The sequence below is a fragment of the Sminthopsis crassicaudata genome, chromosome 3, assembly GCF_048593235.1.
Source record: "Sminthopsis crassicaudata isolate SCR6 chromosome 3, ASM4859323v1, whole genome shotgun sequence".
Classification (NCBI taxonomy): Eukaryota; Metazoa; Chordata; class Mammalia; order Dasyuromorphia; family Dasyuridae; genus Sminthopsis; species Sminthopsis crassicaudata.
In genome coordinates, this window is record NC_133619.1 from 561,521,396 (window position 1) to 561,529,224 (window position 7,829).

The 7,829-nt window shown below is 38.7% G+C and overlaps 1 long non-coding RNA gene across 1 annotated transcript; it reads right to left on the reverse strand.

The window, feature by feature from the left end:
- Positions 1 to 3,039: 3,039 nt before the first annotated feature.
- On the reverse strand, positions 3,040 to 7,551 carry LOC141563500 (uncharacterized). Its single transcript, XR_012488439.1, has 2 exons — positions 7,057 to 7,551; positions 3,040 to 4,257 (listed from the first exon to the last, which is right to left on the reverse strand). It is a non-coding gene; the product is annotated as an uncharacterized LOC141563500 (long non-coding RNA).
- Positions 7,552 to 7,829: the final 278 nt, after the last annotated feature.

Consider the following 7,829-nt stretch of genomic DNA (forward strand, 5'->3'; position numbering starts at 1 on the left):
ATCTGCTTCAAGAAACAGAGCTAAAGAGACTGAATGTAGATTGAAACAAAGTATTTTCACCTTTTTATTTATTAGCTTATTTTTTTCTCATGTTTTTTCCCTTTTGATTTGATATTTCTTGTACAATATAATAAAAAAGGAAATATATTTAAAAGGATTATATGTATTTAACTTGTATTAGATTTCTTGTTGCTTAGAAAGAGGGGGGAGGTAAGGGAGGGAGGGAAAAAGATTTGGAACACAAAATCTTGCAAAAATGAATGCTGGAAACTATTTGTATTTGGAAAAATAAAATATTGAGAAAAAAAGTTGTTCTACATTTATAATTTATGACTGACCAAATACAAAAGCAATATAACATGAACTTTTGACAATATGTTAAGCTTATTAAATACATAGATTCAATACCATCCAGAACCACTTCAACCTGTGTGCACAGATATTTGCTCACAATACCATTTTAGTAGGGGTTAAAAGGCCAGCTAGATGATTGATCACTCCGAATGCAATTCCTAAAATTAATGATTGCTCTTGTGTAGCTGTATTCTTCAACAATTTCATCCCAGGACTAAGTGTGTATAAAAAATGTTCTTCCTCTGATATCCTCAGTGTGAATACTCCCAAACATATAGACAAAGTAGGTATTGCCTGAGAAGCCAGGAATAATTCTGATTGCCCTCTTTTTCTCTTCAGACAAACTGTAGAAATTCCGTTTCTCTGACAGTTTTTGTCCTATAAAAAGGAAATGATATCAGTTGAAAAAAAAGGGTTTCAATATCTCTACTGAGAGGGAAGCCTTACTTGCATCTTATATAATTCTCTTGCTTTATCCAGAGCAAGAATTTTCAGTAAATACTTATGCTGTGCTTGAAAAAGGAAAAGGTTCTGAGAACCAGAGCTCTCTATTTAAGGCATTTCATTTTCCTCTAATCCACTGCCATACTTATTTCTAGAACAGTCATGTAAGGAATAAAGAAAGTTTTCAAAGAAGAAGTGAAGCCTTTCTATTTGTAAGTAAGGCAAAATGGCCAAGGGAGCAGTGTGAACTCTCCCTGCTTATATTAAAGACCAAGATAACTCCAGCTGCAAGAATTACTATTCACAGATAAATGACTTCTTGTCTTTAAAGGCAACAATTACTTCCTGGGCTTGGAATGTCCAGATATCCCTATCTCTCAAGAAAGGCAGAGAATTAAATTTTGCTTTCCCATTAAATAAGTGCTCCTCTAAGTAAAACTCATTAATTAAAGGTACAGTATAATTAGCCAATGATGCACTTTTCTAGCATTCTAAATATCTTAAAGTAAATTGGATCATGAAGAGTATCAGCTTTTGCCTCCCCAAATTTCTTCATTCCTTCAGTTCATCATAGAGCAAAGAGAGCAACTGGGAGGAAATGTCTCCATGTTTCTATTAATAAGAACAATATACCTATTTCTAGAACAGTCATGTAAGGAATAAAGAAAGTTTTCAAAGAAGAAGTGAAGCCTTTCTATTTGTAAGTAAGGCAAAATGGCCAAGGGAGCAGTGTGAACTCTTATATTAAAGACCAAGATAACTCCAGCTGCAAGAATTACTATTCACAGATAAATGACTTCTTGTCTTTAAAGGCAACAATTACTTCCTGGGCTTGGAATGTCCAGATATCCCTATCTCTCAAGAAAGGCAGAGAATTAAATTTTGCTTTCCCATTAAATAAGTGCTCCTCTAAGTAAAACTCATTAATTAAAGGTACAGTATAATTAGCCAATGATGCACTTTTCTAGCATTCTAAATATCTTAAAGTAAATTGGATCATGAAGAGTATCAGCTTTTGCCTCCCCAAATTTCTTCATTCCTTCAGTTCATCATAGAGCAAAGAGAGCAACTGGGAGGAACTGTCTCCATGTTTCTATTAATAGGAACAATAAGTTCTTAGGGTACAAATGAGTGTTCCCCAAATATTTGAAGGCTTTTGCATAATGTAGATCTCTCTGAGGAATTCCCTCATTTAATAGAGCTCTCAGGGTCTGAGTATCAAAGTCTTATATCTTCATACCATGTCCCAAGTAACCTCCAAAGGAGAGGAGTCATTACATAGTCATTCATCTTTAGAGTTCATGGATTTTTATTTCATTTACAAAACACATTCTAATAGATCTGGAAAGGATCTTATAAAAGTCATTTAATACATCGCATCTTACAGTTGCAAGATCCAGGCAGAAATAAAGGGCTAGAAAAGGAGCTTTCTGAGACTTCAATGAATGTTCCAGGAATAATAAAATAGTTTGTAATATTGATCCAGGGATTTCTTTCCCCTTGGATTGCTATAACCTTGAATGCCTTGTCCATCTTGTTCATCTTACATATTTCAGCAAAGGAGCACAGTGACACTTTACTGAAATTGTTCTCTGGATTCTTAGCAAAACATTTTCCTAAGTGCCCTAGTAATTCTCACCTAGTAATCCTAACAATTACTTGTTATTTTCTATCCTTCACGAATGAGCAAAAGTGAGCACTAGAATTTATTTAATGCCTAGCACCAGGCTCAAATGTCCTAATACCTCTAACATCCCCCAAAAGTCTGCTCTCCTTTCTCAAAGCAAGATTTCAGTTCAATGAAGCTTCAAGACCATCCCAGTAGAGTTCCATCTAATCAAATAGTGCCAGGAAGCACCCCAAAGAAAGAGCTCTCAACTAATCTTATGGAGTTTGTTTCTCCCTTCACTTGTTTTTCTTCTTATTTTTTACTCCCACAACCCTCCTGCCACCCCCCCCCCAACACTACTGTATCAGTTTCTCCCTTCTACCTTTTGGCATATTCTAGACAAATGAACTTATCTATGCTGGGAATAATTCCCAAGTTAAAGACACAAAGGTATCAGAAATTTGATAACAGGGATATTTCAGACTGCATTTCTAATAGGAAGGTTGTATTCCTTCCAGGATTCTTGAGAGGAAAGCTGAAAGATTCTTTTCCAAAGGGCTGACACTTACTTTGAATTATTTTTAATAATTTGGTCACCACAGTGATATATGAAGCATCCATAGTCGGTACATAAGGTTGCAAATTCAGTTTAATATAAGTCTTACAAAAAAGAGAAATCACTGAAATTGAACAACCTGTGCAATAAACTCTCCTAAAGGCCCTATTACCTGTTTCTCTTTTGAGGGACAATCCCTTATCCCCAAGCCCTTTTCACCCTGCCCCAAACTAAGCTCTGCATACTATCTGTAATCGCTCTAAAAAGAAACATACCTTTCCAATGTCTCTGCAACATCCCAGAAAGAAAAAAGGTCAGTATTATTTATGAATCATTTCTCCTAAAACCTTTCCATGATACCAATCTCTAAAGCTTCATAGCCTCCCAGTCCTGAACAGGGACTTTCACTGCTCTTTTATTATTTTCTTGATTTCACTGAAGGCCATTTTGGAAAAGCTACATTCTGGATACAAATTTTCTTCTCATGCCAGGAGATTCTTGAGCAGTTCCTGTGTTGTACCAGAAGAAATGTAGTCAAGAAAAGGTCATTTTGTGATAAGACTCATTCTCTATCACACAGAAAAAATGGAAAGTACTGATAATTGTTTTTAAAAGCCTCCTGGGAATGAATGGAGATCTTCTGGAGCCATCTCTACAGCTGCATGGAAACCATGAATGTCACCCTGTCTCTTATTCCAGCCGCTGCTATTACACGTATGATAGATCCAAATTAGAGGAGCATTCCTAGGCTTTAGATCCTTGGATCACTTGGACTTAGCATCAGTACACAGAGCCCTCCAGGCTGCTCTCAAACCAAAATATCTCTAGTTAGATACCATAACTCTCAGGCATGAACCCACTTTTTTCCCCCACAGGAAATATAAGAATACAGCAAGAGATAAGGGGAGATCCCCAAAGAAATCTTTTGTGACACAGGAAAGTCAGGGAAAGAAGATGTCCTAGATTCCTTGTCCCCCAAACAACTTTCCCTGATGAGTTTGCCATAGTTTCATCTGTAGTATTTCTACATCTGGTTTCTCCATCTTTTCCTTCAGCTCAGTAATTATGGCTGTTAGAAATCTGCTTTGGCTAGATATCATGGCCTCCCACTTCTTTTCCACCATGATTTGTTGTTCCTGTGTAGCCTCTATTTCCTTTAGTCTTTGAATGAGTTCACGGAACTTCTTGTTTTCCTTTTCCAGAATGACATTTTCCCCTTCGCTGTCTTCTTCCTTGTTAGATATTGTCATATTTGCTTAAGTTGCTTCTGCAACATTCCTCTGTTTGTATAGGCCTGAAAGAAAGACATTAGGTGATATACCAAGGGCAGCCCTCAAATATCCCCTTTTCTGCCTGCTCAATGTGGTGTGATACAAAGAGCATTGGGATAAGTAGGAATCATAACCCCAGGATTCCTCTCTTACCAGTTGTATGAACTGGGGGAAGTTACTTAGTCTCTGATTTCAGTTTTATCCTTTAAGATCAGAGTTTTACTATATATGGTTGACATCTAAGGGCTTTTCCAGTTTGAATTAGAGTTCTTAAGACCATCAAACAACTTATTCCAAACTTTCTCTTTACTCCTTCTTGTCCCCAAAATTGTCATTTAACTAATCCATTCATCTAATGTAATGTTTTCCAGCTACTATATCATAATACTTACCATTTTGCAATCTCTTTTAGTTTATTGGAGAGACTTGATTCCTTCATTATCTTATACTGGATTTCTTAACTCATGTCACCTCTAATATTCCCAAATCCAGGATTTTTTTCATTTCTCCCATTTTATTACTTTTCTGCTTCACAAGCATTCATAAACTTCATGAAAGCATGTGAATTCAAACCTGATTGTGAATCTTTTACTATTGGCCTTGGGGGGGGGTAATTTAATTTTTGTAGAAACCCTTTTCCTAGCAAGAACTTTATAAAATAATCTGTATAACAAATATCTCTATTAAGGGCCTAGTTTCTTAAATAACTGGAAAACTGACTCAAGTTTATAAAACTATAAGCTATTTCCAACTGATGAATGATCAAAGGATGTGAACAAGCAGCTCTCAGATGAAGAAATCAAAGCTATCTATAGAGAAATGAAAAACTGAAAGCAATCATTCTTGATTAGAGAAATGCAACAACTTTGATTGCTTCCTCTCCCCTGTCAGATTGGTTAACATAACAGAAAAGAAAAATGGCAAATGAAGGAGAAGATGTGAGAAAATTGGGACACTATTGTCAGGAGAGTTGTAAACTGATCCAATCTTTAAAGAAATCAATTTGGACCTGTACCTAAAGTACTACAAAACAATGCAAATCTTTTGATGCAGCAATAACACTATTAGGCTTGTATCCCAAAGAAATCCTATATGAAGGTGTTTTGCCACAGTTCCCTTTTATTGTCCTGACTCAGTTTCCCTAATTGTTATGCCTCAATCCCCTTAGTTGCAAACTCCCCTCTTGTTTATGAAGACTGATATAACTCAGGACTATTTGCTCTAAGGGTTTAAAATGTCAGTGTGTAAACTCAAAAAAAAGGGAATCCAGACACTTTCTTAACTCCCACTTTGTTAGAATTTATGGTCCTACCTCCCAACCTGTCAGAACCAAATTGATGGTTTCTGTCTGGAGATTCCTGCTTACCAGAGTTTGGACTCCACCCCTTGCCTTTGTTTAGCTACTGTGTATAAATATGCCATTGAGAACTGGAATTGGATGCTCAATGCTAGCAGGATGCTGGATTCTTGGAGACCATAGTCTCATTCAGTCCTGGGACCAAACTGTGGATCCATTTTGTCCCAGTAAATCTCTCCCTTTCAAATAAATTATTAAACACTCTCTAATCTCTATTTTGCCTCAGTTTCTCTGGCATTACATTTGGAGCTCCCACTAAGATTTTAGAAACTGAGAATGGGAATAGAGATTAGAGACATTTGGTCTCCACCTTGAGTCTTGGGTAGATGGAGATCTGAGTTCTTAGCCTGGAGAGGCTGGCCCTCTGCATTTATTACCAGAGTCTCCAGGGAAGAGAGAAGTTTTCAGTTGTAGCCATACCCAACAGTGGACCCCTTCCTTTTGTTCACCAGAGAGTAACTCTGAATGTCTGTTTTAGGACATCTGATCTGTTTATCTGTTCTGTCTGTACTAGCATCTGGATTCTCAGAAAAATAAAATGCTGACGGGCATTAAATTCTGAGAAGGGTATCATTCCAGGATGCTGGTGGATATCCTCTGTCCTGAGTGTCTTCTAAGACACATCTGGTTCTGTGTGCCAGTGGCACAGAAAAACAGATGGGAGTTTGTGGCAGCTCATTTTGTTGTAGCTAGAAACTGGAAGTTGAATGGATGCCCATCAATTGGAAAATGGTTGGGTAAATTATGGTATATGAAGGTTATGGAATATTATTGCTCTGTAAGAAATGACCAGCAGGAGGAATACAGAAAGGCTTGGAGAGACTTAAATCAACTGTTGCTGAGTGAAATGAGCAGAACCAGAAGATCACTATACACTTCAACAACAATACTGTATGAGGATGTATTCTGATGGTAGTGGAAATCTTCAACATAAAGAAGATCCAACTTACTTCCAGTTGATCAATGATGGACAGAAATAACTATACCCAGAGAAGGAACACTGGGAAGTGAATGTAAATTGTTAGCACTACTGTCTATCTACCCAGGTTACTTATACCTTCGGAAGCTAATAATTAATGTGCAACAAGAAAATGGTATTTACACACATATGTTGTATCTAGGTTATATTGTAACACTTGTAAAATGTATGGGATTACCTGCCATCGGGGGGAGGGAGTGGAGGGAGGGCGGGGATGATTTGGAAAAATGAATACAAGGGATAATATTATATAAAAAAAAAAAGAAAAGAAAAGCAGATGGGACAGAGAAGACCTATATGCACAAGGAATATTCATATTACCTGTTTTTGTAGTGGTAAAGAATGGAGGGGGGCATAGCCAAGATGGCGGAGAAGATACACGCCACTGTGTAAGCTCCTTTCTTTCCTCACAACCAACTAGATTTAATCAGCCTCAGAAATAGCATTGGACTGATAGTATCCACAAGGACTGGAAGCACGACTTACCAGCTGAAGAGAATCTGGAGTTTCAGCAGGAAAGGTCAGCTCCCAGGGGAGGAAGAAGAGAGGCCAGCGCAGACGGTGGGGTAGTGGCACACTGTGCCGGTCGTGCTGGGGAGGGCTCTGGGATCAGAGAAGCCACTGAGATAAAAGAATCTGGCACAGGCTGTTAGCTCTTCTCTGCTTATAAAACAGCAGTTCAGAAGAGAAATCTAAGCAACTTTAAAATTTAAAACCAGATTGGATCTTCCCGGATCCCAGGAGTGACTCAGCAGATCTGGGCACTGGTGGGTGTGGCCGACATAGGCAATCCAGGCTTTTACCTCCGGGTAGTTAAGAGATTGAAGAGTGGGCGGGGCGGTAACTCATAGTGCCTGGCTCGGCTGGCTGAAGGCTGTGGAACGGAAGTCCCAGAGAAGTGGAACCTTTGAACTAGGGACCACGGTTTCTGGCAGACACTTCCAGTTTGAGCGCAGGGGCTTTTCACGTCATCTGCTACAGACATCCAAGTCCCACCGGGACGTATAGGCTAGACTTTGAGTCGCCTTTACTGTTCAGTCTCGAACCTCAGGGAAGCGGCTAAAACACAGCGCCCTCAGGGCACAGCAGTGCTGATCACCTCTGAGGCATTTCCAGGGAGGGGGTGGGGAACTCTCTCCCAGAGCTCTCTCTTAGCTCAGGCGCGGGGCCCGCTGCATCCATCTGGTCTGGGAGGAATCTGGTAAAGAAATAAATAAATAACTTCCTACCCCAGGGACAGACCCCAAAAGATTTTTTAA